General features: G+C 37.6%; 1 long non-coding RNA gene and 1 pseudogene across 4 annotated transcripts in view; one reads left to right on the top strand and one right to left on the bottom strand.

Annotated features, from left to right (window-relative positions):
- The window catches only part of LOC143647876 (uncharacterized), a 53,355-nt gene extending 31,993 nt beyond the window's left edge, over positions 1 to 21,362 (bottom strand). The window contains exons 1-3 of one of the 4 annotated variants that reach the window (XR_013158233.1): positions 21,294 to 21,347; positions 12,042 to 12,109; positions 11,873 to 11,962 (exon numbers count right to left, since the gene is read on the bottom strand). This is a non-coding gene — a long non-coding RNA (uncharacterized LOC143647876). Of the gene's footprint in view, positions 1 to 11,872; positions 11,963 to 12,041; positions 12,110 to 21,293 lie in introns of all 4 variants that reach the window. The other 3 variants (XR_013158232.1, XR_013158235.1, XR_013158234.1) reach the window with 3 other exon arrangements.
- LOC143648840 (ubiquitin-conjugating enzyme E2 C pseudogene) lies at positions 527 to 1,095 on the top strand (annotated as a pseudogene).
- Positions 21,363 to 26,757: the final 5,395 nt, after the last annotated feature.

Genomic DNA, 26,757 nt, shown 5'->3' with positions numbered 1-26,757 from the left:
TAAAGAAACAGAGAGTGGATTAGAGGTTACAGGGACTTGGGGGTAGGAATAGGGAGGTATTGGTTGATGAGCACAGGGTTTCTGCTTAGGTTGATGAAAATGTTTTGGTGGTGAAGGGTGGTGGTGGCAGTATAGTATTGTGAATGTGATTAACATACTTTACGCATGATATTGGTTGAAATGGGAACATCTGTGTTGTATGCATCTTATCCCAATCTGATAAATAAATATCTTACCACAATAAGATAAATAAACAAAGTTAAATAAACATTGTAAACTTTTTTAGAAAGAATAAAAGCAGATAAATCCTACACAGATTAAGAAAAAAGAGAGAAAATGCACAGTAGTAATATCATGAGTAAAAAAGAGTTAACATATGTTAAGTGGATAATGATGGGATATTATGAAAAACTTTATACCAACAAGTTTAACAATGTATATAAATATAAAAAATCCTTAAAAAACATGACCTAGGAGGTTGCAGTTGTGGTCTCCAGGCTCCTATCATCCTGCCAATGCCACCCGGATGGCCTTTCAGAACCGCAATCCAGCCACTGCCTGCATAGCCACCACTTGCAAGGGGGACTGAGCTCAGTGGGGGCACCACTAGGGCCTCCTTGGGCAAGAAGTTACAGCAGGAGTTGATAACCCTCAAGATGTCTGGTGACAAAAGAATTTCCACCTTCCCTGAATCAGACAATGTTTTCAAGTGGGTGGGGACCATCCATGGAGCAGCTGGCTCAGTATGTGAACACCTGAGTTGTAAGCTCTCCCTAGAGTTCCCCAGTGGCTAACCCATAAAGAGCACCTATGGTGACAATACTTACACCCTGCTACCACCCCAGGGTGAACACCCAGGGTGGCATCTGCCTGGACATTCTGAAGGATGAATGGTCTGCCTTATATGATGTCAGGACCATCTTCCTCTCTGTCCAGAGCTTTCTAGGAGAACCCAGCATCCAAAGCCATTTGAACACACATGCTGTCAAGCTCTGGAAAAAATCTACATCCTTGAAGAAGTAACTGCAAGAGTGCAGCACCTTGGAGGACAGTGTGGTGGTTCCACAGGAGGCTAGTGGTGAGGTTGCCATATGATCCTGAAGCCCCATTGCTTAGTATATACCTGGAGGAACTGAGTGTAGGGTCATGAATGAAAATTTGCACACTTGTGTTTATGGCAGTCAATATTCCTGATTCACAATGGATAGAGGTGACCTAAGGATACAATGGCTGAGGAATGGAAAGGGGAGCTGTGATGCGTGCATACAATGGAGTACTGAACAGCTGCAAGAAGGAATGAAGTTGTGAGGCATGCAACTAGGTGAATGAAACTTAAGGACTGTATGTAGAATGAAATGTTAAGGATAAATATCATGCCTCAATCATATGGACTAGTTATAATATAAAAACTTAGTGAACTGAAGCCAAGAGCATGGGTTATCAGGTTGGGACATATTGTAAAGGGTCTGAGACTGTAAGCTTTTACAGCAGTCGCATGTATTCAAGAGTTGTAACTATTATTTTTAAATTCTGAGAAACTGAGCTGTTTGTACATATCCTGATCATTTCCAGAACTTCAGGTATTTATGGAACACCTGAGATACAGTTAGAGCTCTGAAGCTATGAAGGTCAGCAGTACTCCATACAGAAATTGTTTAAAAAGTTGAAAGAGTGACTAAACTTTGAGGAAAGATATGAATGAAGCTGATCTGAATAAGACTAAGGTATATGAGAAGACTGGGTAAAAGATGATATCGTTCATGTTTTAAAACTTCAACTTCTATGTGAAACTAAAGGAAGAGATGTTTATTTGGTGCAAAATTTATATTTTGGGTAGGGCATTTCCTAATTTAATTTGTATGATCAGTTTAGTTAACACCTTAAGTACATGTAATCTTGAATAGGGCATGAGATTTTGTTGGTTTGTCCAGGTTAGTGTGATGTCCCAATAAATCCCAGAGTAATTTGGACAGTGAATAAAGAAGTATTTGCAAAGTCCCCTTTGGGGGGAATGGGGAGAAAAGGTCAATATTCATCTTCTACATTTGGAGAATTTCTGATACTCTAACAAGCAGTGGGGACAACCAAATCAATAGGCCGGGCCCTCAATCTTGGGATTCACCCTTATGAAGCTTATTCCTGCAAAGGATAGGCTAAGCCTACTCAAAATTAGGCCTAAGAGTCACCCCCAGAGAACCTCTTTTATTGCTAAGATGTGGCTGACACAATCAAGCGAACTCATTGCCAGACCCTCTCTACATGACACATGACTTTCAAGGGTGTAAACCTTCCTGGCAATGTAGGACAGAAATCTTGAGATAAGATGAGACCCAGCATCAAGGGACTGAGAAAACCTTCTGGACCAAAAGGGGGAAGAAAGAAATGAGTCAAAATAAAGTGTCAATTACTGAGAAATTTTGAACAGAGTTGAGAGGTTATCCTGGAGGTTATTCTTGCACATTATATACATAAACTTTTTTAGCTTATGATGTATTGGAGTGACTGGAGGAAAGTACCTGAAACTGAATAACTGTGTTCCAGTAACCTTGTTTCTTGAGGATGATTCTACAATGATATAGCTTTTAAAATGTGACTCTGTGATAGTAAAAACATTGTATCTGATGCTCCTTTTAACTAGAGTATAGACAGATGAGTGAAAAATATGGATAAAAAATAAACACATAATTGGGGGAACAAAACTTAAAATAAACTGGGTAGATGGAAATATTCAATGAGAGGGAGGGATGAGGGGTATGGTATGTATGAGATTTTTCTTTTTTCTTTCTTGTTCTGGAGTGATTCAAATGTTCAAATAAATGGTCATGGTGATGAATACACAACTATGTGATGATATTATGAGCCATTACTTGTATACCTTGTATGGGATGTTTGTATGTTAAGAATGTTGGTATATTTGTATGCTGTTTTATCAATAAAAGCATTTTTTAAAGTTATTTCTCCAGTGGGTCTATAAGTAATATTGCCATATTGAAGATGAACAATATTGAAAGGGGTTGTATAGACCTACATGTTCCACTGATTAACACTAGATCTATAAATTAGTTCTTGTAAGAACTACTTCAAAGGTTTGATTCATGTATAAAGAGTGTTTAAGTCCAGGGTACAGGAGGAAAACTGCTATTGCATGCTATGGGCTATGTTTAACAGGAAATCATCAGCATTGCCACAGCAACAACAGAGGCAAATAATGTGGGGAGGGACAAGAGTTAAGAGGAAGTTTAGATCTCCTATTTGGCGAGGGTATGTTTACTGGTTTTCTTTCTCTTGACAACAATGAAATTATCTAAAATTGAGAGTGTTGGTGGACTGTGGACTTTGAAAACTATACATAATCCCTGATGAATGTTGAGGGGATGCACTGACTGAGAAGTAGATCAGTGAAAGATGGTGAATTGGTGTCTACTTAAGAATGAATGTTGTGCTGATACAAAAAAGGAATGAAGTCATGAGGCAAACAACAATGAGAATGAACATGTGGAACACTTGGTGAGGCAAAATAAGCCAGAAATAAAAGAACATAATGGTAAATGGTCTCCTTTAGAAAATTCTTACAAGAAAACAGTGGCCTAGATTGTAAGCTTTTATAGCAGATACATTTAGTCCAGAGTGATAATTATTATTTCTGGATTTCAAGAGGCTGTTTTATATATATATATATATCCTAATATTTAGAGATAAGAACAAAGTCAATCAGTTTAGGGTTAAGTAATTCAGAACACAGGGGTAAGGCAGACAATGCCTATATTTTAGAATCACACATATTCTTTGAGACCAAATAAGAAGGGTGTTTTTTGGTCTGGAACTGAAATTTTCTGTAGTACACAATCTAACTCAACCTATCTGTATCACTCATTTGAACAATTAAAACACAGGGAGCCCAGAATAAGAAAGAAGTCCTGCAATCCTGCATAGCCTAATTTAATGCCTGGATACATCCTAGAGTATATTAAGCAGGTAAAAAGTATTGGCAAAGTCCCTTGAGGGATGGGAGAAACAATATGTAACTATTAAACTTCACCATCAGGAAATTCCCTGATACTGTGTCAAACTTTAGGGACACTGTCCTAGTTTGTCAGCTGCCGGAACGTAACACACCAGAGATGAATTGACTTTTTTTTTTAATTAATTAACGGAAAAAAGGAATTAACCCAACATTTAGAAATCATACCATTCTACATATGCAATCAGTAATTCTTAACATCATCACATAGATGCATGATCATCGTTTCTTAGTACATTTGCATCGGTTTAGAAGAACTAGTAACACAACCAAAAAAGATATAGAATGTTAATATAGAGGAAAAAATAAAAGTAATAATAGTAAAAACAAAACAAAACAAAGCAAAAACCTATAGCTCGGATGCAGCTTCATTCAGTGTTTTAACATGATTTCTTTACAATTAGGTATTATCGTGCTGTCCATTTTTGAGTTTTTGTATCTAGTCCTATTGCACAGTCTGTATCCCATCAGCTCCAATTACCCATTATCTTACCCTGTTTCTAACTCCTGCTGAACTCTGTTACCAATGACATATTCCAAGTTTATTCTCGAATGTCGATTCACATCATTGGGACCATACAGTATTTGTCTTTTAGTTTTTGGTTAGACTCACTCAGCATAATGTTCTCTAGGTCCATCCATGCCGCGGCTTGAGGGGACCCTTTGGCTCCTTTATTAATTCCCCTATTGGTGTTTGGTTGGACCCAGTCCCTGCCACTGTCGGAAATTCCCTCCTCTCCCTGGAGGGGTGTCAGTCGCCGGCCGCAGCGGGCCCAGGGAATTCGCCACCGGACCAGGAAGTCGCCCGTGGGGGAGGGGCGTTGGTCATCGGCCGCCGCGGCCTGGGGAATTCCCCACCGGACCAGGAAGCTGCCCACGGGGGAGGGCCACCGCGGCTTGGGTAGCCCTCTGATCCGAGACTTGTAGGCGGTCCAGGAAGCCGCCCACAAAAGAGGGGCACCTTCCGCCGCGGCTTGGGAAACTTGCCTCTCCGAGACTCTCAGCCGGCCCGGGAAGGAGGGAGGGAGGAGCTCCGGCCGCCACAGCTGCCGCTGCTCGGGAAATCGCGCGCCGCTCAGGGATCTCACCGCAGCCGAGTCTCGCAGTCAGACTAGCCAGTCCAGACTGGGGTACGCTGTGTGTCCATTCCCTGCCGTGGCCCTGGGAGCTGTTCTGCACTGTTTCTGTTCACCTATTAGTTGCTCTGGAGGAGGAACTAAGACGCACGTACCTTACTAAGCCTCCATCGTGGCCCCGCCCTCTGAATTGGCTTTTAATAAAAGGAGATTTATTTCATCAGTTCTTCAGAGGAAAGGCAGCTAACTTTCAACTGAGGTTCTTTCTTACATGGGAAGGCACAGGATGATCTCTGCTGGCCTTCTCTCCAGGCCTCTGGGTTCCAACAACCTTCCCCAGGGTTTTTTCTTTCTGCATCTCCAAAGGCCTGGGTTGAGCTGAGAGTGCTGAGATGAGGTACGCTGAACTGCTTGGGCTGTGCTACGTTGAGCTCTCTCATTTAAGCACCAGTCAATTAAAGCAAACATCATTCATTACAGCAGGCACGCCTCTTAGCTGACTGCAGATGTAATGAGCAACAGATGACGTTATATACCATTAGCTCATGTCCACAGCAACAGAACTAGGCATCTTCACCTGGCCAAGTTGACAACTAAATCTAACTACCACAGACACCCAAATCAATAGGCCATGTCCTTGATCTTGAGGCTTACTCTTGTGCAGCTTATGAAGGTAGTGGAAAAGCTTAGCCTACCTATAGGTATGCCTAAGAGTTACTTCTGGAGGACCTGTTTTGTTTCTCAGATGTGGCCTCACTCTCTCTGAGCTCAACTCTGCAACTGAAATCATTGCCCTCCCCCGTACATGAGGCATGACTCCCAGGGATGAATCCAGCCCTGGCACCATGAGATCAATGATCCCATCCTGACCAAAAGGGGGAAAAGAAGTGTAACTACAAAGTATCCGTGGTAGAGAGAGTTCAAATAGAGTAGAGAGGCTATTCTGGAGGTTGCTCTTACACAAGCTACAGTTAGACATTGTTACCTATCATAACCTGCCAAACCCCAACCAGGACCTTTCCAGTCAATCCTAAAGAACACCTAGGGCAACATACAAGATTCCACAAGGGTTCCATGCACCAGTGTAACTTTCCAGAAACCTACAACCTCCAGATGGGTCCCTGGATCAGATAAATCCTGACATCTAGAGGACCCAGCCTCTCCAGAACAGTAGATAGTTCCATCTCCCTACTCCATATTAGTGACAGACCCTTCCAATATGAAAAAGTTAGAATGGCTATAGCCTAAACACCCTTAAAGAGAGGCACAGAAAGATCAAAGGTGACAGTGGAATTATACAGAGAAGATAAGATTTAACAAATGAATGTGATTGCTGAATCATTAAATTGATACCTCTTTTAGTCTCCAGTATCTTAGAGCAGCTAAAAGTAAAAACGTAAAATTGTGGAATTGGACTGGGAGAAGATGGCGGCTTAGTAAGACGCGCGGGTCTTAGTTCCTCCTCCAGAAAAGCAACTAAAGAAACAGAAACAATATGAAACAGCTCCCGGAGTCACGACAGATACCAAAAAGACAGCGTACCCCATTCTGGAACAGCTGAACAGGCAGGGAGAATCTGCTGCGGTGAGATACCCAAGGGGCGTGCGGTTTCCCGGCCGGGGCGGCTGGTGACTGGGGTCCCCTCCACGCACGTGGCTCCCCGGTCTGACTGGGAACGTTGGATAGCGGGGCCCTCCCGTCACGCTTGGCGTTTCGGGCCAGCTGGGCAATTAGGACCGGCACTCTCCCAAGCCGCGGCGGCCAGCGACCCCCACCTCCACGCGCGATTTCCCGGGCCGACTGCCGTGCAGACAGACGAGCGCCACGAGCGCCACCTACTGGGCAGGAAAAGAAAAACAGAGCCCAGAGATTTCACAGAAAAAGCTTTCAACCAGCTGGGTCCCACACCCAGGGAAATCTGATCAAATGCCCAGACACCAGCAGAAAATAATGGATGACGCTCGGAAAATTGAAGAGATGGCCCAGTCAAAGGAACAAACCAATAGTTCAAATGAGATACAGGAGCTGAGACAACTAATGCTGAATATACGAACAGAAATGGAAAAATTCTTCAAAAACCAAATCAATAAATTGAGGGAGGACATGAAGAAGACATGGGCTGAACAAAAAGAAGAAATAGAAAATCTGAAAAAACAAATCACAGAACTTATGGGAGTGAAGGACAAAGAAGAAAAAATGGAAAAAACAATGGATACCTAAATGGTAGATCTAAAGAGACAGAAGCTACAATTAGTGAACTGGAGGATGGAACATCTGAATTCCAAAAAGAAACAGAAACTATAGGGAAAAGAATGGAAAAACATGAGCAGGGGATCAGGGAACTGAAGGACAATATGAAGTGCACAAATATACGTGTTGTGGGTGTCCCAGAAGGAGAAGAGAAGGGAAAAGGAGGAGAAAAACTAATGGAAGAAATTATCACTGAAAATTTCCCAACTCTTATGAAAGACCTAAATTTGCAGATCCAAGAAGTGCAGCGCACCCCAAAGAGAATAGACCCAAATAGGTGTTCTCCAAGACACTTACTAGTTAGAATGTCAGAGGTCAAAGAGAAAGAGAGGATCTTGAAAGCAGCAAGAGAAAAACAATCTGTCACATACAAGGGAAACCCAATAAGACTATGTGTAGATTTCTCAGCAGAAACCATGGAAGCTAGAAGACAGTGGGATGATATATTTAAATTACTAAAAGAGAAAAACTGCCAACCAAGACTCCTATATCCAGCAAAATTGTCCTTCAAAAATGAAGGAGAAATTAAAACATTTATAGACAAAAAGTCACTGAGAGAATTTGTGACCAAGAGACCAGCTCTGCAAGAAATACTAAAGGGAGCACTAGAGTCAGATATGAAAAGACAGAAGAGAGAGGTATGGAGTAAAGTGTAGAAAGAAGGAAAATCAGATATGATATATATAATACAAAAGCCAAAATGGTAGAGGAAAATATTATCCAAACAGTAATAATACTAAAAGTTAATGGACTGAATTTCCCAATCAAAAGACATAGAATGGCAGAATGGATTATGACCCAGCAATAGCACTGCTAGGTATCTACTCAAGGGACTTAAGGGCAAAGACACAGACGGACATTTGCACACCAGTGTTTATAGCAGCATTATCTACAATTGCAAAGAGATGGAAACAGCCAAAATGTTCATCAACAGACGAGTGGCTAAACAAACTGTGGCGTATACCTACGATGGAATATTATGCAGCTTTAAGACAGACTAAACTTATGAAGCATGTAATAACATGGATGGACTAGAGAACATTATGCTGAGTGAGTCTAGCCCAAAACTAAAGGACAAATACTGTAAGGTCCCACTGATGTGAACCGACATTCGAGAATCAGCTTGGAATATATCATTGGTAACAGAGACCAGCAGGAGTTAGAAACAGGGTAAGATAATGGGCAATTGGAGCTGAAGGGATACAGACTGTGCAACAGGACTAGATACAAAAACTCAAAAATGGACAGCACAATAATACCTAAGTGTAATGTAACTAGGTTGGAACACTGAATGAAGCTGCACCTGAAATATGGTTTTTTGTTTGTTTGTTTGTGTGTTTGTATCTTTTGTTTTTGTTTTTTTTCTTTTTCCTTTTTATATATATATATATATTATTAGTATTATTATTTTAATTCTCTTCTCTATATTAACATTCTATATTTTTTTCTGCTGTTTTGCTAGTTCTTTTCCTAAATCGATGCAAATGTACTAAGAAATGATGATCATACATCTATGTGATGATACTAAGAATTACTGAGTGCATTTGTAGAATGGAATGATTTCTAAATGTTGTGTTAATTTCTTTTCTTTTTTTTGATTAATAAAAAAATTAAAAAAAAAATTGTGGAATTGTAGCCCATGTCAAAATCTGAAATATGTTCTACAGCTAATTGTGGTGCTGTGCTTTGAAATTTATTGCTTTTTTGTATATATGTTATTTTTCACAAAAAAGTCGATTTTGGTGATAAAAAAATATTTAAGCCTTCTAGCCTCCTATATTTCAGAGCAGCTAGAAGGAAAAATGTGAGAGGATCATATAGTGGTCCATGACAAATTCTGGGATCTGTCCTGTAACTACTTGTTGAAGAATGCTTTGAAAACCATTGCTTTTTTATTTCTTTGTTTTGTATGTATGTTATGCTATACAATAAAAAGTTTTAAAAAGTTATTTCTCAGTAAACATGTTGGTCACCTACTATATGCCAGTCTCTTTTCCTATGTACCAAGATTATGTCGGTGAATAAGACATGGTTAATCGTGAATATTAAAGTTTTAAAAGGGTTATGTGTTATCAGAACAACTGGAATGTAAAATGGGAAACAGCTCTTTATAGTACCCAAAGGGCCTAATGGAGGGCATTTGCAAAGTTAGTAATCTATTTTTAAAAATTTGTTTGGCTTGAAAGCTGATGTTTTTTAGTCAGTTAAAGGCAGCCAGATTTGTAGAGAAAGGACCATGGCACTGTATTTCTTTTTCTTGCTTTAGAATAAAGAGGTGAGTGTATGTTGGTGTGTGTTAGCAGTTATGGAGAAAGGACGGTTGAATGGTGATAGCAAGGAGTGCAATAGCCACTGTGGTAATTTGGAACCAAGCAAGTCATAAAGCTGACTTCATCAGGTGCACAGTCTCACCAGTCAGCATAATAGATTAATAGCTATTATGGATCAGCAGTGATGGATAGGATTTGCCTAAAATAGCACAACACATTCAGCTCTTTGGGGACCAGGAACATTTATCACTGATGATTAATACTTTCATGAGTCCATTTTGAGGTTAATGGAGTTCTTTTCTTGCATCCTTTGCATATCAGAGAACCACAGTCTTGTTCATTCAGGAAATACTCACTTTCTAGGGCTCTCTTATGTATATAGCCCCTGAGTATTTTATCTTCTAACTGCATGGTAGATTTGTCCTAACTCTGAAAACTCTGCTACCTTCCAGTATGTACCCTGTCCTCATAATTTATCCTATTAGAGACATACTTTATCTTGTGTCATCAGAAAAAACTTAATACAACTTTCAATATTATATCTGAAAGGGATAAGGCATTAGTAGGCATTAACCCATTGGAAAGCAATAAGCTAATGTAATAAATCTCAAAGAACAGAGGACCAAGGGAGTGCAAGTGAGTTTTAAAACACATGGCTAATGTTGCAACTGTTCAAGAGCACAGTGGTGTGTGGAATGGAGCCATAGAAGCACTTTAAAAAAGAAGCTATAACACAATTACATAATTTTGAGGTGTTTATTATTGAAGTTCGTGTTTATTCCCTTAGGGGCAGAGATCAAGTTGCATATACCTTTATAACACAGTCTTTCAGCTTAAAGAACACTTCACTGCGCAACAGTATCCTTATCACTTAGGAACTTATTAGAAATGCAGAATCACAAACCTTACCCCAGACATACTGAATACAAATCTATAGCTTGACAAATCTCCAAGTGATCTGAATGCAAATTAAAGTTTAAAAATTATTACTCTACAGTGCTGGTATAGTGCCTTTTGCACAAGAGGATTTAATAAATGTGTTGATTACACTTGAAAAGCCAAGACTTAATAAATTGTGAACAAGCCAGGTGTATAGGCTGGGGAGATAAAAAATATATTAATAACCTGTAAAGCAAAGGGGATTGGGAGTGGAGCAGGCACACTAGTAACACACACCATCAGGGATACTGAATTTACTTTTGGAATCCAATTATCATTTGTGCCAAAGAATGGGTTATATTAGAGCAACTTTCTTCAAAGTAAGGTGTATATCTATGGATGCATGTAAGACAAGTCTATGGATTACAGGGGGAAAACATTGGAATTTTTATTTGCATTCTAATTTTTTTAATAGATAAAAAATGTAGGAGATAGGATTAAAATAAGACCTGTGGAACTAGTTGGGTGCCAGATGTTGCCTCCTACGGGACCAGAGCTCAAAGGATACTAAGGAACGATGAGAAAGAGATGGGATCAGTGGGTCTGAAGATCAGCAATAACAGACAACAAGATCCTGCTTATATACTGCAGAATGACAGAAGGCATGCATGCATTTCCTAAGGGAACAGAGTAGTTATCTTTCAGTGCCCTTCCTTTATACTTAGGATAACTATTTGGGGTAAACAAACATTCTCTTCCTCCCAGACTGTTTAACACAAATCAGATAACATAAAGCAGATTACAATCTCCACAGTTTACTGCCGACACCACCCTAATGCCATCTACTCCCAGCTAGTTCCGCAGTTCTTATTTTAATCCTATCTCCTACAAAAAAGATATGCTAATATTTAATATTAATATTTACATTGATATCTACACTCAGTCATGCTTTAGAGTCCATGTGATTAGTAGTAACACTCTGAGCTTATTGCAATTTTCTTCGGTTTGCATGTGGCTTCTTAAGTGAATGTTACTAAATGTACAAATACTTCAAAAGATTCTTGAAAGGAAAATGCAGGTTAAAGATAATCCAAGTATAGGACCGGAGAGCAACACCAACAAAAAGGCAAAATGATGGACACCTCTAGTCCTGTACAGGCTTTGATGGTCACATTCAAGACAAAAGCAGTGATGACCAAATCAAGTCTGACCTGAAGTAAGACCAAAATATCTAAATGATTGGAAGTTTACTTGAAAGAAGGATTCATATTCGCTATAAATATATGAATATTTTCATTATTGTATCTTTTTAAAAATATTCTTAAAATTATTTTTCTTATATAAAGCTACCAAAAAAGAAAATAAAAATCACCCACAATGAACTTGCCCTGAGTGTATGCTGCCATCTCTCCATAGTGTGCTCTTTGAGGCAGATCTTCCAACAAGAACAAGCGATATGCTGAGAGCTGAGGATATATTTAATGAACAAAGTAAAGACAGTCAGTGCATAAAGTGAATTTTATTTAATAGAAGAAAGGAACTCACATTTTTTAGAAGACATATCATCATGAACTTTCAGAACACTGGGGTCAGAGAGAAGGACCTGCAAACATCTAGAGAAAATGAAAAATATCAATATTTAAGGATCAAGAGTTAAAACAACTATAAATAAAAACGTAATCCTGAAAGCAATTTTCTTTTCTAGAATTCTACCATTCTATTAATTAGTGTAAGGATAGACTGCAGGCATTTTTAGATATTTAGTTCTCAAAAAATAAAAAAATTACTTCCCTAAATACTCTCTCTCAGGAAGTTACAGATATACTTCATTAAAATGAAGGTATAGGGTGGGCCACAGTGGCTCAGCAGGCAGGAATGCTTGCCTGCAATGCCAGAGGACCTGGGTTCTATTCCCGATGCCTGCCCATGTAAAAAAAAAAAAAAGAAAGAAAGAAAGAAATGAAGGTATAAACCAACAAAGTGGAAGACAAGGATTCCAGAAAACAGTGATCAAAACCAGGAATAAGGAAAAGTATTCACAAGGATGAACATAGAAGAAAATACTGGATGAGGATTTTGTACTACGTACAGTGGGTGAACTTTCCAGAGTGGGGCAAGTTAGAAATATTTCCTCAAAGGTGAAATTGACAGAACTATGATGTGAATGATCATATTAAGAGATGCAGGCAAGCTTATAAGAAAACAGGGGCCTAGATTGTAAGCTTTTAGAGCAGACACATTGTCTGGAATGGTGATTAATGTTTCTGGATTTTGGGAGGCTGCTTTTTATATATAATCTGATAGAGTTAAGAATGAAGCTGAACAGGGTGGGGCTAAAGTAATTCAGAACATAGGGGTAAGGAAGACATGTCTATATTTTAGAACCACCCATACTCTTTGAAACCAATGAAAGAAAGGTTTGCTTGATCTGGAACTGAAATTTTCTGTAGTGCATAATCTAATTCAACCTATCTGGATTGCTCATTTGAACAACTGAAGCACAGGAAGCACAGACTAAGAAAGAGGTCCTTTAATCCTGTATAGATTATTGTAATGCTTGGAAACATCCTAGAATAGATAGTCAAAAATTAAGCAGATAATCAAAAGCAGATGAAGCAGATAATCAAAAAATGTTGTCAAAGCCCCCTGAAGGAGGGGAGAAAGACTATGAAACTATTAAACCTTACCATCAGGGAATTCTCTAATACTGTATCAAATCTTAGGGATACACAAATCAATAGGCCATGCCCTTGATCATGAGACTTACTCTTGTAAAGCTTATGTAGGTAGTGGAGAAGTTTAGACTACCTATAGGCATGCCTAAGAGTTACATCTGGAGAACCTCTTTTGTTGTTCAGATGTGGCCTCACTCTCTCTAAGCTCAACTCTGCAAGTGAAATCATTGCCCTTCCCACTACACAGTAATTAACAAAACAATTAGAAATCATTCCAATCTACATGTACAATCAGTAATTCTTAATAACATCACATAGTTGCATATTCATCATTTCTTAGTACATTTGCATCGATTTAGAAAAAGAAATAAAAAGACAACAGAATAAGAATTAAAACAATAATAGAAAGAAAAAAAAACAAAAAAAACAAAAACAAAAAACCTATACCTCACATGCAGCTTCATTCAGTGTTTTAACATAATTGCATTACAATTGGGTAGTATTGTGCTGTCCATTTCTGAGTTTTTATATCCAGTCCCGTTGTACAGTCTGTATCCCTTCATCTCCAATTATCCCTTCTCTTTTTTTTTTTTTTAATTAACGGAAAAAAAGAAATTAACCCAACATTTAGAGATCATACCATTCTACACATGCAATCATTAATTCTTAACATCATCACATAGATGCATGATCATCATTTCTTAGTACATTTGCATTGGTTTAGAAGAACTAGCAACATAACCGAAAAAGATATAGAATGTTAATATAGAGAAAAAAATAAAAGTAATAATAGTAAAATCAAAACAAAACAAAACAAAAACCTATAGCTCAGATGCAGCTTCATTCAGTGTTTTAACATGATTACTTTACAATTAGGTATTATTGTGCTGTCCATTTTTGAGTTTTTGTATCTAGTCCTGTTGCACAGTCTGTATCCCTTCAGCTTCAATTACCCATTGTCTTACCCTGTTTCTAACTCCTGCTGAACTCTGTTACCAATGACATATTTCAAGTTTATTCTCGAATGTCCGTTCACATCAGTGGGACCATACAGTATTTGTCCTTTAGTTTTTGGCTGGATTCACTCAGCATAATATTCTCTAGGTCCATCCATGTTATTACATGGTTCATAAGTTTATCTTGTCTTAAAGCTGCATAATATTCCATCGTATGTATATACCACAGTTTGTTTAGCCACTCTTCTGTTGATGGAGATTTTGGCTGTTTCCATCTCTTTGCAATTGTAAATAATGCTGCTATAAACATTGGTGTGCAAATGTCCGTTTGTGTCTTTGCCCTTAAGTCCTTTGAGTAGATACCTAGCAATGGTATTGCTGGGTCGTATGGCAATTCTATATTCAGCTTTTTGAGGAACCGCCAAACTGCCTTCCACAGTGGTTGCACCCTTTGACATTCCCACCAACAGTGGATAAGTGTGCCTCTTTCTCCGCATCCTCTCCAGCACTTGTCATTTTCTGTTTTGTTGATAATGGCCATTCTGGTGGGTGTGAGATGATATCTCATTGTGGTTTTGATTTGCATTTCTCTAATGGCCAGGGACATTGAGCATCTCTTCATGTGCCTCTTGGCCATCCGTATTTCCTCTTCTGAGAGGTGTCTGTTCAAGTCTTTTTCCCATTTTGTAATTGGGTTGGCTGTCTTTTTGTTGTTGAGATGAACAATCTCTTTATAAATTCTGGATACTAGACCTTTATCTGATATATCATTTCCAAATATTGTCTCCCATTGTGAAGGCTGTCTTTCTACTTTCTTGATGAAGTTCTTTGATGCACAAAAGTGTTTAATTTTGAGCAGTTCCCATTTATTTATTTCCTTCTTCAGTGCTCTTGCTTTAGGTTTAAGGTCCATAAAACCGCCTCCAGTTGTAAGATCCATAAGATATCTCCCAACATTTTCCTCTAACTGTTTTATGGTCTTAGACCTAATGTTCAGATCTTTGATCCATTTTGAGTTAACTTTTGTATAGGGTGTGAGAGATGGGTCTTCTTTCATTCTTTTGCATATGGATATCCAGTTCTCTAGGCACCATTTATTGAAGAGACTGCTCTGTCCCAGGTGAGTTGGCTTGACTGCCTTATCAAAGATCAAATGTCCATAGATGAGAGGGTCTATATCTGAGCACTCTATTCGATTCCATTGGTCGATATATCTATCTTTATGCCAATACCATGCTGTTTTGACCACTGTGGCTTCATAATATGCCTTAAAGTCAGGCAGCACGAGACCTCCAGCTTCGTTTTTTTTCCTCAAGATGTTTTTAGCAATTCGGGGCACCCTGCCCTTCCAGATAAATTTGCTTATTGGTTTTTCTATTTCTGAAAAATAAGTTGTTCCCTATATTTTTAAGATTGCTTTTCTGTGATATTGGTTAGAGCAATATTTCATATTCATATTATGACTATGAAAATGCCATTCACAGCATAACCATGTAGAAAATTAAGATTGCTTTCCTTCCCTACATAATTTTCTGTTTTCCTAAAGTTAATTGCTCTTAACTTTTTTTCCCCCTCAATTGCCTGCATTTCTATGTCCACAGGGAGGCGGTGCAGAATAAGTATTACAAGAAAGCCTCTGCAATCAGATTACCTGGGTTTGAGCCTTAGTGTAATACCTTACTTGTGTGATCTTGGGCTAGCTGGTTAATCTTCTTTTCCTTCCATTTTTTTTATCTGTTAAATAGAGGTAATGAATACAACCACTGCATAAGGGTTATATGTAGAGTGCTTAGAAGAATGTCTGGGAAACTCAGCAAATGAACTCACTGCCCTCCCTCCTTCATGTGATATGACTCCCAGGGGTGTAAATCTCCCTGGAAACATGGGACAGAAATTCTGGGATGAACCAGTTCCTGGAATCAAGGGATTGAGAAAGCCTTCTTGACCAAAAGGGGAAGAGAAAAATGAGACAAAATTAAGTTTCAGTGGCTGAGAGATTCCAGAGTTGAGAGGATATCCTGGAGGTTGTTCTTATGCATTATATAGATATCCCTCTTTAGTTTATGGTGTATTGGAGTGGCTAGAGGTAAGTACCTGAAACAACCAAACAGTAGTCCTGTAGCCTTGATTCTTGAAGACGATTGTATAAGTATATAGCTTTTACAAGGTGACTGTGTGTCTATAAAAACCTTGTGTCTGATGTTCCTTATATCCAGGGTATGGTCAGATGAGTGAAAAATATGACTAACAAATAAATAAATAAATAATAGGGGGGATAAGTGGTAAAATAAATTGGGTACATGGGAACACTAGTGGTCAATGAAGAGGGAGGGGTAAGGTGCATGGTATGCATGAGTTATTTCTTTTTATTTCCTTTTCTAGAATGATGTAAATGTTCTAAAAAATAATCATGGTGATGAACACACAGCTATATGATGATATCGTGAACTATGACTGTACACCATGTATACAATGTATGCGTATGTGAAGATTTCTCAATTAAAATTAAAAAAGAATGGTGAAAAATAAGTGAATCATAACTATTTTTTATTACTGATCAGTAAGTCAAACCAAGTCCTCCATCAATTGTCTGAATCTCTTTTTTTAATTAATTATTTTTTTTAAATACCAGAAAACACCAAACAAAAGCAAACATTCCTATTATGATCATTCCGTTCTACATATATAATCAGTAATTCACAATATCATCACATGGTTGCAATTCATCATCATGATCATGTCTTAAGGAACATTTGCATCTGTTCAGAAAAAGAAATAAAACAAAAACAGAAAAAAAATTTATACATATCGTATCCCTTACACCTCCCTTTCATTAATCACTAGCATTTCAAACTAAATTTATTTTAACATTTGTTCCCCCTATTATTTATTTTTATTCCATATGTTCTACTCATCTGTTGACAAGGTAGATAAAAGGAGCATCAGACACAAGGTTTTCATAATCACACAGTCACATTGTGAAAGCTGTATCATTATTCAATCATCATCAAGAAACATGGCTACTGGAACACAGCTCTACATTTTCAGCCTGTTCCCTCCAGCCTCTCCATTACATCTTGAATAAACAAGGTGATATCTACTTAATGCGTAAGAAGAACCTCCACGATAACTTCTCGACTCTATTTGGAATCTCTCAGCCATTGACATTTTGTCTCATTTCCCTCATTCCCCTTTTAGTCGAGAAGGTTTTCTCAATCCCTTGATGCACAGTCTCAGCTCATTCTAGGATTTCTGTCCCAGGTTGCCAGGAAGGTCTACACCCTTGGGAGTCATGTCCCACATAGACAGGGGTAGGGTGGTGAGTTTGCTAGTTGTGTTGGCTAGAGAGAGAGACCACATCTGAGCAACAAAAGAAGTTCTCTTGGGAATGACTCTTAGGCCTAATTTTAAGTAGGCTTGACCTATCCTTTGTGGGGTTGTTTCATATGAAAAAACCCCAAGACTGGGGGCTCAGCCAATAGCTCTGGTTGTCCCCACTGCTTGTGAGAATATCAAGAATTCAACTTGGGGAAGATGAATTTTCCCCCGTTCTCACCATTCCCCTAAGGGGACTTTGCAAATATTTTTTTATTCATTGTTCAAATCACTCTGGGATTTATTGGGTCATCCCTCTGGACAAGCCAACAAAATCTCATGTCCTACTCAAAGTTCCATGTACTCACTGTGTTCAATTAAGCTGTCTACATTAATTATATTAGGAAATGCACTAGTCAAAATATAAATTTTGTACCAAATAAACATTTTTTGCTTTAATCTCACACATAAGTTGAAATTTTAAAATATTAATTACCATCTATTTTCAGCACCCTGTGGTAATGGCATTCCTATAGTCTTCCTCATGCAAAAAAATTTTTTAAATTTGTACATTTAGTCATTTTCATTATACACTCTAGGCATTCCTAGATTATACCATCTCAATATTTAATGTCTATCTTCCTTTCTGATTTCATTTGTACCCCCAGCCCTCCTCCTTCTATGTTCTCACATTCAGCTTCATTCAGTGTTTTAACATAATTGTATTACAGTTAGGTAGTATTGTGCTGTCCATATCTGAGTTTTTACATTCAGTTCTGTTGCACAATCTATCCCTTCAGTTCCAATCACCCAATATCCTACCCTATTTCTATCTCCTGATGGTCTCTGCTACCAATGAAATATTGCAAGTTTATTTCCTAATGTCAGTTCATATCAGTGAGGCCATACAGTATTTGTCCTTTTGTTTCTGACTAATCTCACTCAGTATAATGTCCTTATGGTCCATCCATGTTGTTACATACTTCATAACTTTATTTTGTTTTACAGCTGTATAATATTCCATCATTTGTATATACCACAGTTTGTCTAGTCACTCATCTGTTGATGGACATTTTGGCTGTTTCCATCTCTTGGCAATTGTAAATAATGCCGCTATAAACATTTGCAAATACTTTTCCACTCACTGATCGAATCACTCTGGACAAACCAACAAAATCTCATGCCCTACCTGAGATTTCAAGTACTTATGGTGTTCAGTCAAACTATCTACATAAGTTATATTAGGAAATGCACTAGTCAAAACATAAATTTTGTAACAAACATTTTTTGCTTTAGTCTCACACATAAGGTGACATTTTAAAATATTAATTACCATCTATTTTCAGCACCCTGCAATAATGACATTCCTTTGTTCTTCCTCATGCAAAAATATTTTTAAAATTTGTACATTTAGTCACTATTGTTATACACTCTAGGCATTCCTAGATTATACCATCTCAATCTTTAACCTCTATCTTTCTTTCTCATTTCATTTATGTCCCCAGCCCTCCTCCCTCTATCATTCTCACATGCAGCTTCATTCAGTGTTTTAACATAATTGTATTACAGTTAGGTAGTATTGTGCTGTCCATTTCTGAGTTTTTGTATTCAGTCCTGTTGCACAGTCTGTATCCCTTCAGCTCCAGTTACCCAGTATCTTACCCTATTTCTATCTGTAGGCTGGTTTTAATGGTTTCAAATTACTAAACCCTGGTGTCTGAATTTCTTAAGGGAGGTATTCCACCTGAGTTAGGCTTCACCCCTCCCCTGGGAAGGCACAAGCTCCAGACAAGGTCTCAAACAAGCTTATTTCTTGTATGCCTGGCAGTTGCAGCCTGAGAAGTCCTGCCACTGTATCCAAAGGCAGTCAAGCCTTTGTAGAAATACAGCCACAAAAACCTCTGTTTCTTTTTTTTTTTTCTTTTTCTGTCAGCCCCCTAACCCCTTGGTGCTGGGGCAAAAATGAGTGACCTCTGCTTTTACCAGGTTCACCTGAGCTGGGGGCCTATTTTTAATTGTCAGAATTTGTTAATTAATTACACAATTGGCATTTGGTTGCACTCAGCCCCTACTGCTGGTAAATCTCTTTCCTTTCCCCACTGGGAAGCAGCCTGTGGGGGAGGGGCACTGCCCGCCATGGCTTAGGGAACTCACGTTTCTGGGGGAACTCGCAGCTGGTCCAGTTGGTTCACACTGGGGTACGCTGTGTGTCCGGTCTCTGATGTGGCCCGAGGAGCTGTTCTGTACTGTTTCTGGTTATTTAATAGCTATTCTGGAGGATGAACTGAATTGCACACCTTGCTAAACCACCATCTTGGCACCTCCCCTGAATCTCTTTTTTTAAAATATTTTTTAGTTTAACATTTTTTATTGTATAGTATAAGATATATACTAAACAAAGAAATAGTTTGCAAAGCACTCTTCAAAAAGTGGTTACAGGATAGATCCCAGAGTTTGTCATGGGCTATCATACAATCTTTTCCTATTTTTCCTTCTAGCTGCCCCAGAATATAGGAGACTAGAGGACTTAAATACTTTTTTATCATCACAATCGACTGTTTTTCCTTCTTTTTTTATGAATAATACCATACACAAACAAGCTATAAATTTCCAAGCACAGCACCACAATTAATTGTAGAACATATTTCAATCTTTGACATGGGTTACAATTTCACAATTTTAGGTTTTTATTTCTAGCTACTCTAAAATATTGGAGACTAAAAGAATTTATCAATTTAATGATTTAACATTCGTACTCATTTGTTAAGTCCTATCTTCTATGTATAATTCCACCATCACCTTTAATCTTTCCATACTTCTATTTGGGGTTATTTGGGCTATGACGATTCTAAATGTTTGCTATTAGAAGGGTCTGTCACTAATATAGGGCAGGGAGATGGAACTATCTGATGTTCTGGAGAAGCTGGGCTAGGTTTCAGGACTTATCTGGACCAGGGACCCATCTGGAGGTTGTAGGTTTCTGGAAATTCATTCTAGTGTCTGGAAACCTTGTGGAATCTTATATCATGCCTTAAGATTGTCTGGAATGGTCCCATTGGGGGTTGGCAGGTTTTGATAGGTAGCAAGGTCTACTTGAAGCTTGCATAAGACCAACCTCCAAAGTAGCCTCTTGACTCTATTTGAACTATCTCTGTCACTGATAGGATGGAATTGTTGATCCCATGGTGCCAGGTCTGGATTCATCCTGGGAGTCATCTCCCACATCGCCAGGGAGACTTTCACCTCTGGATGTTTAGATTTTTTTTTCTTTCTATTATTGTTTTAATTCTTATTCTGTTGTCTTTTTATTTCTTTTTCTAAATCGATGCAAATGTACTAAGAAATGATGAATATGCAACTATGTGATGTTATTAAGAATTACTGATTGTACATGTAGATTGGAATGATTTCTAATTGTTTTATTAATTCTTTTTTTAATTAATAAAAATAAAAAATAAAATAAAATAAAAAAATATATAGGGAGATTTAAGGGGTTCTCATACACAGCCTGGATAGGGAAAGTAAAGACAGCTAAATCCGTATCTTTCCTTATAGAAAATCAATAAAGTCTAAAATGAAAAAATCAATAAATAGCGATATGAATATTTTAACTAGCAAAATAAAGATAAAAATCAAAACTGATGAAGTACTGAAAGTGTTGGGCTCTGGGGAAAGAAAAATGAGTAGAGAGACTAAGAATTTCTGTTTTTCAGTCTTTAGGAACTGTCTGACCTTTTGAACTACGTATACACTGTTAAAGAATAGACATGCATTTACTTTAAAGATGCATGATTAAAATCAAAATAGAAGAAAAGAAAATTTTAAAGAAATTTTAAGGATGGGGGAATCACCAATATTTGTTTCCAGTCCTGTCTTCACAAATGTATGTGCTGGTTCAGTTCTTTGGAAAGCAGAAACTGAGACAGAGATAAGGAAAAGGGAAGACACAGGATTGGACAGGGGTAGCTACTGACCTCACAATTGTCTCTCCAACCCAGTGGGAAGCTCTGGAGTAAAGATTAAAGTTGTGGGTGTGGGTGTGAGTGGGGGTGGGGTAGTGGTGGTAACTGGCTAAGCCAATAGAGTCTGAGAATAGGCTTGACTTGAATGTTGAGAGGAACCCTGTAGAAGCTAAGAGCTGGAACTCTTTGCAGTAGGGAAATGAGTCCTATATTGAAGTGGGATTTGAGCTGCACCTCTCAGTATTGCCCACAGTATCATTTCTTCCTCCCTCCGTTCCTTTCCTCCCTCCCTCCCTCCCTTCCTTCCTTCCTTCCTACCTTCCTTACTGCCTTCCTTCCTTTTTTCCTACCTTCCTTTGTTCATTCCTTCCTTCCTTCCTTCTATCCTTCCTTCCTTTCTTTCTTTCTTTTTGCTTCTACCTTCCTGCTTACTACCTTCCTGCCGTCCTGCCTTCTCTTTCTCTCTCTTTCTAATAAATTTGCAGAATGAAGATGTATTCTTTGTTATTTCACACTTACCTAAACTTGATTTTTATTTTCATATTATTTTACTATTTTAGAAGGAATTCATGTGTATGTTAATGATTTCAAAATAATTTAAATGGATAAAGTGAAAACTAATGTCTCTAGGCTAGACTCCATTGGCATTATACTCCCTTTCCAGAGGCCACCACAATTATCAGTTTCTTAGATATCCTTTCAGAGATATGCCTATAGATTAAATGAGTTAATATATGCAAAGTGCATAGAACATTAACTGACTCATACCAAATGCCATATAAGTGTTCTTATTAATAATGATGTAGCAGTAGCAGTGGTAGTAGTGCTGGGGGTACTAGCAGCAGTAGTAGTAATAGTAGTAACAGTAGTATATATCTACTTCAATGTTTTTTGATGATTGTATGACTGTGATGATTAGTTAAGTTAATGTGTCAACTTGGCTAGGTTATAGTGTTCTTGTTATTTGTCAAATAAGCATTGGTCTGATTGTTACTGTGAGGATATTTCTTAGATAGGTTTGCATCAACAATTCATGCATCTACAACTGATTGCAGCTACAATCAACAAATTAGATTACTCTTAGCAATGATGAAAGTATCCGTATTCAATCAGTTGTAGGTCTTAAATCCAGAACTGAGAATATCAGAAATTAGAAAGAAAAATTCTTGTCTCTACTTCAGCCAATCACCTTCTCCTGGAGTATTCAACATCACCTTCTTTGGAGTTTTCAATTTGCAACCTACCCTAAGAAATTTGGATCTGCCCACCCCTATGGATGCATGAACCAATTCCTATATTAAATCTCTTAGTATTTACATATGTATATATTCTTTCAGTTCTGTTTTTCTGAAAAACTCTGAATAACACAATTGTATCATATTATTACAGTGTAGCATATTTTTAAAACATTCCCTTATGGAAGGAACAATAAATAACTTAAAGATACCATAGTCCCATAAAATAATGTAATTTTAAAAACACAGAAATTAATATAGCTTTTGTAATGTGACTGTGTGATTGTGAAAACCTTATGTCTGATGCTCCTTTTATCTATGGTATGGACAGTTGAGTAAAACATAGGGATTAAAAATAAATAAATAAATAATAGGGGGAACAAATGTTAAAATAAATTTAGTAGATTGAAATATTAGTGACAAAGAAATGATAAGAGGTATAGAAAAATAGGGGAAACAAAGGCTAAAATATATTGCATAGATGAAAATACTAGCAATCAATGAGAGGGAAGGGTAAGGGGTATGGTATGTATGAGGTTTTTTCTTTTTTCTTTTTTCTTTTTATTTATTTTTCTGAATTGATGTGAATGTTCTAAGAAATGATCATGGTGACAAATATACAACTATGTGATGATATTGTGAGTTATTGATTATATACCAAGAATGGAATGATGATGTGGTAAGAATGTTCGTTTTTGTATGTTGTTATGTTTAAAAAATTTTTTTAAAAAGCCACAGAAATAGATGCAGCAAAGAACAAATTAACTATGAAACTCCATATGTCCAAAAATGTGAATAAGAACATTAGAGTGAGAACTGAGAAGCTTACGTTAACTTGAGGTTAAATGAAGAGGAGGGGAAAGAGTTATGCAATTACCAACTTCGTCTTTGGCTAAGTGTAAGTTCAAGAAATTTTTACACCTAACACAGTTGACTGCATATCCAAAAGGATCTATTTGCAGAGATTTCAGAGTAGCAAAAGAGATTTTTGAATTAGAATAGTTCCCTTAGAGAAATAACTACTCCAAAATAGCTGCTCAGCAGATGAGAAGGTACCTATAGCTTCAACCTTTGTGTGGTATACACTAAATCACAGAAGTATCTTAATTTCAAGAATTTGCCTTGAAGTAACATATTCTAACCTTGTAGTAATATAACATTTAAAAAAATAATCCTGAGTCTACAGCACTTAGAGGTTGAAATATTGCTCTGCCATTTATGGCTGGGTGACTTAAGGTAAACTCTGTAACTTCTCCAAACCTCAGTTTCCTTTTCAGTAAAATGAGGGTCAGAATAATACTTACCTTATAAGATTGTTGTGAATATCAAATTAGTTAATGCACATGAAGGACTATTATGAGTATATGCTGCTATTAGAAATAGTATATCATTTTCAGACAATCTGTTTCTAGTGACTGAATATTTTTATGCTCAGCTATAATTGAAATAATTTTATTTGAAGAGAAACCTTAATCAGATGTTGAATCTCAAGTTATTTATAAAGTCACAAAACTTTATCTAAAACATAAGGTCATCATTTTGTCAATAGTAAAGTTTGAGATTTGGCACATTTGGCAATAGAGCTAAAGGATATTGGCTGAGCAAATGTTTATGTAGTAGACTTGGTATGAGTAACACTCGAAAGCATATTCTAGAGGAACTAAGAATAGTGCTACTTTAAAAATGATTAATAATGTTAATGAATATTTAGCATTTTTAGAATCTTAATTTGAGTCTAGAGCCCTAGGGGATTAAGAGAAGTAGCAAATGAATGGAATCCTGGTTTTACTTTAGTCAACTTGTGAAGCCAAGAAAATTAAACAAGTATAGGAACGCATGGATTTTAAAGATATCATTTGAATAGTGTTCTATTTAAAAATCATCACGAGCCATCAGGACACAGTGGGATTAAAAGAAAAACAAAACACTAATTTACATTATAGTTGCACCATTTGCCTCAAGCATCCTGCATTTGCTTGTCGGCTCAAACTTTGGTACAAAAAACATGTGTGATTCCTAAATTTCAGGTGGCATACATAACCTAGAAGCTGCTTTCCCAATAGGGGGCACTCCTGAAATAGGATTCTTTACAGTGGAATAATCACTTGGAAAAAATGGTACTTTAGGCAGAAATAGCGCAGACCCAAGTAGTTTTTGGAAAAGAAAGCCCTAATTACTTAGATGGATTATGATAATTACCAGCGCAGAAGTAATCAGACACACAGAACCCTTCTGTAGAATGCCCTAAAGAATATGCATTACAGATGCTGGTATCTTTGTTGGACCTTGGTCTTAAGGAAACACTATTGAAAAGACAAATAATACTCCTAATAACAACATAAAATAGTAGATACAATAAGAATTAAAAAGCAAGGAAAGCAGCTCTCAACTGATATGGGGGAGGACCAGAAGGTTCATTCTTTACAAAAAAAAAATTATTTTGAATTAATTTTAAACTTACAAGTTGCAAAAATAATACAAAACCCATACAGAGAACATAACACTGCCCTACCCCCCATATCTAGATTCACCATCTTTTAACATTTTGCCATATTTGCTGTATCTACCCATTCATCTATCTATCTATACCTGGTAATTTTTCAAATCTTTTTATTGTAGTAACATGCATACAACTCAAAATTTCCTATTTCAGCCACCTTCAAGTGTGCAATTTAGTGGTATTAATCGTATTCACAATATTGCACTACTATCGCCAATATCCATTTTCCCAACTTTTCATACTCTTGCTTCTTGGTCATTTTATTTGAAAAGGTAGGAGAGGGATAGGTGAGTGGAGAGAATAGGGCAAAGTGGGAGGGCAGCTGGAACTAAGCTTAGAAGTGGATGAGTATGAGACCTTCTCCAACACCACAGGGACGTCATCCCCTGCGTCACAAAGGTCTGCAGCAGTCAGCCAGGGGCAGGGACCGCGCGAGGGGAGCTGAGCCTCAGGACTCGCCCAAGACCCAAACCCCGGCCGCCGCGGCGGTGATGACAACGCAGGGTCAGGGAAGCCCAGGGAGGGTCTGGTGCCCCATCGCTTCAGTGCTCCCAGGCTTCTGGCAGGCGGAGAACGATCGGCGTGCAGGATAGATTGGAGGAAATTACTACTGGAGATATGAGACAAAGTGTTATCTCAGCTCCTCCCATAAGTCTTTCATAATTTTCCAAAGTTCCAGCCTCATATTGGGATAATATCTCCTGCCTTTCCCACATTTGCACCTGTCTACTGATAATAACAATAATAGCTAGCATTACTAAGGACCTGTTTTCTCCTAGGAGATTACAGACTGCATCACAAAAAAAAATCACCCAGTCTGGTAAAAAATAGCACTGTCCTTTTAATGACAAGCAAAAAGGCTCAGGAAAGGTAAAGAGCACTTCTGTTTGTTCTAGCTCTTAAGGGATTTTAACCTCTTCTCTATTTAGCTATTTAAGGTCAATATACTTTTCACCATTACTTAAAAGTTAAGGGAGACTGAAGGAGACAAGTGATTTTAAGAGCTTTGCTTTTCTGGAATTTGGCGACTTGTGAGTAGTCTATGAATGGATACATTTCAGTGTTGAGCTTCTTCCTGATACCCACTTCTTTCACTGTTCAGTTATATCTGGTGAATGTGGAAATGAAAGCTAAGAGATCTAGCCTCCTTAAGCACCACCTTTGATTTTTTTATTTCTAGGCTATTTATTCACTCATTAAAGAAATTGTTGAGTAGCCACTATTTGCTAGCCATGGGGGAGATTAATATCCACAGCAAAGATGGAAAAGGCTTATGAGATATGCCAATGAAATTCAAATAAAGGTGTAAACAACTTTATGTTTCATTACCTCACATGCACTAAACATTTTAAAAAATTGTACACCATTGTCTAACTTGAAGAGTAAATTCAATTAAGAAAAAAAAAAAAAGGAATAAACCTTAACTCTATGGAACATTTAGTAGTTATATTTGAAGGTTGGAAATATATTTTGCTAACAGGAAAATGCCTGAGGGCTTCTTTAGAAAGACTCTCTTCTTAAATCTAAAATTACTTTGAAATAATGTGGGCCAAATATCCATTAAGAAGACTCCATATAATAGATGACAGAGAGCAGTCATATTTTGTTTTCATGAGAT

Source organism: Tamandua tetradactyla, chromosome 10 (assembly GCF_023851605.1).
Source record: "Tamandua tetradactyla isolate mTamTet1 chromosome 10, mTamTet1.pri, whole genome shotgun sequence".
In the NCBI taxonomy this organism is placed as follows: domain Eukaryota; kingdom Metazoa; phylum Chordata; class Mammalia; order Pilosa; family Myrmecophagidae; genus Tamandua; species Tamandua tetradactyla.
The sequence above is the reverse complement of the archived record's forward strand: the minus strand, read 5'-3'. Positions and strand labels throughout refer to the sequence as shown.